This window comes from Eumetopias jubatus, unplaced genomic scaffold (assembly GCF_037043125.1).
Source record: "Eumetopias jubatus isolate StellerSeaLion01/CBP00866 unplaced genomic scaffold, mEumJub1_p1.0 scaffold_13, whole genome shotgun sequence".
Lineage (NCBI taxonomy): Eukaryota > Metazoa > Chordata > Mammalia > Carnivora > Otariidae > Eumetopias > Eumetopias jubatus.
The window spans coordinates 82,609,178-82,613,608 of NW_028274819.1; the positions used below are offsets into that span (position 1 = coordinate 82,609,178).

Consider the following 4,431-nt stretch of genomic DNA (forward strand, 5'->3'; position numbering starts at 1 on the left):
ATCTTGAAAAAGAAAAGCAAAGCTGGCAGCATCACAATTCCGGACTTCCAGCTCTATTACAAAGCTGTCATCATCAAGACAGTATGGTACTGGCACCACAATAGATCCAATAGATCAATGGAACAGAATAGAGAACCCAGAAATGGACCCTCAACTCTACGGTAAACTTATCTTTGACAAAGCAGGAAGGGATGTCCAATGGAAAAAAGACAGTCTCTCCAACAAATGGTGTTGGGAAAATTGGACACCCACATGCAGAAGAATGAAACTGGACCATTTCCTTACACCACACACAAAAATAGACTCCAAATGGTTGAAAGACCTAAACGTGAGACAGGTAATCCTAAAGGTGAACACAGGCAGCAACCTCTTCAACCTCAGCCGCAGCAGCATCTTCCCGGAAACATAACCAAAGGCAAGGGAAGCAAGGGCAAAATGAACTATTGGGATTTCATCAAGATAAGAAGCTTTTGTATTGCAAAAGTAACAGTCCACAAAACCAAAAAACAACTGACAGAATGGGAGAAAATATTTGCAAATGACATATCAGATAAAGGGCTAGTATCCAAAATCTATAAAGAACTTACCAAACTCAACACCCAAAGAACAAATAATCCAATCAAGAAATGGGCAGAAGATATGAACAGACATTTTTCATAAGAAGACATCCAAGTGGCCAACAGACACATGAAAATGTGTTTGACATCTCTTGGCATCGGGGAAATCCAAATCAAAACCTCAATGAGCTACCACCTCACACCACTCAGAATGGCTAAAATTAACAAGTCAGGAAATGACAGATGTTGGCGGGGATGTGCAGAAAGGGGAACCCTCCTACACTGTTGGTGGGAATGCAAGTTGGTGCAACCACTCTGGAAAACAGTATGGAGATTCCTCAAACAGTTGAAAATAGAGCTACCATAGGATCCAGCAATTGCACTACTGGGTATTTACCACAAAGATAAAAATGTAGGGATCAGACGGGTTATGTGCACCCCAATGTTTATAGCAGCAATGTCCACAATAGCCAAACTGTGGAAAGAGCCAACATGTCCATCGACAGATGAATGGATAAAGAAGAAGTGGTATATATACACAATGGAATATTATGCAGCCATCAAAATTGAGACCTTGCGATTTGCAATGACTTGGGTGGAACTGGATGGTGTTATGCTGAGTGAAATAAGTCAATCAGAGAAAGACATGTATCATATGACCTCACTGATATGAGGAATTCTTAATCTCAGGAAACAAACTGAGGTTTCCTGGAGTGGTGGGGGGGTTAGAGGGATGGGGTGGCTGGGTGATAGACATTGGGGAGGTATGTGCTATGGCGAGTGCTGTGAATTGTGCAAGACTGTTGAATCACAGATCTGTAACTCTGAAACAAATAACGCAATATATATTAAGAAAAAAAAAAGAAGATAGCAGGAGGGGAAGAATGAAGGGGGGAAAATCGGAGGGGGAGATGAACCATGCGAGATGATGGACTCTGAAAAAGAAACTGAGGGTTCTAGATGGGAGGGGGGTGGCGGGATATGTTAGCCTCTTGATGGGTATTAAAGTGGGCACATTCTACGTGGAGCACTGGGTGTTATGCACAATGAATCATGGAACACTGCATCAAAAACTAATGTGTAACATATGGTGATTAACATAACAATAAAAAATGTTCTCTTTCAAAAAAAATGCAATAGATTTTTGTATGTTGATTTTGTATTCTACAACTTCACTGAATTCGTGTAAAAGTTCTAGCAACTTTTTGGTGGAGTCTTTCGAGTTCTCTACATAGAGTACCATTTAATCTGCAAATAGAAGCTCCACTTTGCTGGTTTGGATGCCTTGTGTGTGTGTGTGTGTGTGTGGTCTGATTGCTGAATTTAGGACTTCCAATACTGTTAAATAATAGTGGTGAGATTGGCCATCCCTCTCTTTTTCCTGACCATAGAGGAAAATCTCTCAGTCTTTCCCCATTGAGGATGATATTAGCTGTGGGTTTTTCATTTATGGCCTTATTATGTTGAGATGTTCCCTCTATTCCTGCTTTATTGAGGGTTTTTATCATGAATGGATGTTGTACTTGTCAAATGCTTTTTCTACATCTATTAACAGAATATACAGTTCTTATCCTTTCTTTTATTAATTTGGTGTATCATGTTTGATTTGTGAATATTGAACCACCCTTTCAACCGAGGAATAAGTCACAATTGATTGTGGTGAATGATTTTTTTTTTTTAAATATAGAGTTGGATTTGATTTACCAGTATTTTATTTAGAATTTTTACATCCATGTCCATCAGGGAATATTGGCCTGTAGTTCTTTTTTCTTGTGGAGTCTTTATCTAGTTTTGGTATCAGAATAATCCTAGCCTCATAGAATGAATTGGAAGTCTTCCTTCCATTTCTATTTCTTAGAATAGTTTGAGAATAATAGGTATTAACTCCTTTAAATGTTTGGTAGAGCATGGAGTGTGACCTCATGGAGACTGACATCTTGGAGTTACTGGAATATCTAGGTTATAAGAGTCCATTGTTGGAAGATGGTACTCTGTTTCAGGCAGTCTCTGCTAGAGCAAGTTCCCCCAAGTTTACCAAACTCTGTGCTTGGCTGGTGTCTGAAGTAAGAGTGTTCTGTAAACTAGAGGAAAATATGCAAGCAACTAACAGTCCAAGTGAAGCTGAAGAATTCCAGCTAGAGGTGAGTGGGCTACTAGGGAAATGAACTGTCCATATCTATCACTAACAGCTGGGGATGTGACCAAGCACCTTCTCCTTCAGAAGAACTGCCTCCTTTTGCTCACATACCTCATCTCAGAACTAGGAGCTGCCAGAATACTCTGTGTGAATACTCCTCCAAAAAAAAAAAAAAAGCTAAAGAAGGAGGCAGTAGTGAGGTCTTTCAAGAGTTGAAAGACATATATATTGCTCTAGGAATGTCCAAACTTCCAGTCAATATAACTATGTTCCAATTCTTCAGCGGGATTAAAAAAAATTAAAGGAGACATTAACAAAACTTCCACCTAACCATGTGGGAAAGCCTTTATTGAAGAAGCCAGTGGGACCAGCCCACTGGGAAAAGACAGAAGCAATTAACCAAGCTATAGCCAGTGAATATGAAGTTCAGAGAAAGCAGCTAATAAAAGGTTTGGATGTCACTGTCCAGTCTTTTGGCTAGTCTGACAGAGCTAAGAGACAGAAAAATAAGCAAAGGTTTACCAGTTGAAACACCCAGTCTTATCTCCTAAAAGTACTATTTCTGTTGCTCACTTTTTGGCTGCAAGACAAGACTTGAAGATTTTAAGAACAAGGAGTTACTCTATAAGAGAAAAGACTGCCTCTGCCATCAATAAGGTGTTGAGGGGCAGAGTGCCTGACAGAGGAGGTAGACCCAATGAAATTGAACCTCCCGAGATGTCACCATGTTGGAAAAGGCAAGATGGATGGATGGAGGGAGTGGAGGAAGAGGTGGCTATCAAGATGGTGGTTATTGATATTCGGGTTCCCAGCCAGGTGGCTATCTTGGTGGTGGCCACAGTGGTAGATAACAAAGCAGTGGTATGGTGCCTTCCAAACATCTACATATACAGGAAGTGGATACCAGGGTGGTGGATACCAGCAGGACAATAGATACCAAGATGGTGGCACCATAATTATCAAGGCAGTGGCCGTGGAGGGAGAGGTGGTCGTGGAGGCTGAGTTGGAAGTGGAGGCCAAAGAGGAGGTTAGGGAGGAAGAGGGAGCCAGAATTATCACCAAGGGGGACAGTTTGAACAGCAGTTCCAGCATGGAGGTATCAGTATAATCATTCTGGATTTAAACAGGAAAGACATACTAGTTGAGGGTACAGAACCTTACACTTGGCTAGAGCTCGAGTAATAGAAACTTAGTTTCAGAATCATGAGTCCAGCATCAATTTTGAATTAATGTGAGACCACGGGTGGCAGGCAGATTCCTGCCTGTCATAAATATTTGTAGGTCTTCATTCAGTTCTGTTGGTTTTTTTTTTTAAGGATTTATAGAACGGCAGTTTGTTTGAGAAATATGTACATCTCTCCTTTATATAAAGAACTTTTTAAAAGGTAATTAAAGGTAATTGACCAGTAGACATTCCACAGTCAGAATATGCATACATTTTTAGGAAGAAATTACTTGAATAATTAGTTTTCAAAAAGCGTTTTTGGAAATGAGGATTCTCCTAGATATTTTTAGATTTACAACTAGGAAACCTTCTTCATATCAACAATCCATTTATATGTGTTTTCCTTAAGGTATCCTAATGCCTATTTTCCAAGCACAGTTCTGTCCTGATTGGCTTTTTATTCAGAGAGATTATGCCACATTTGCTTCATGATAGACTTTTAGGTCTGTTCCTATTAAATGAGCTTTTCTGCAGATAGCACATTCAGGAGCTTAATCCTTCTGAAGGAATAC

At 40.0% G+C, this 4,431-nt stretch overlaps 1 pseudogene; it reads left to right on the top strand.

The window, feature by feature from the left end:
• Positions 1-2,464: 2,464 nt before the first annotated feature.
• Positions 2,465-3,839, top strand: LOC114221509 (protein FAM98A pseudogene; annotated as a pseudogene).
• Positions 3,840-4,431: the final 592 nt, after the last annotated feature.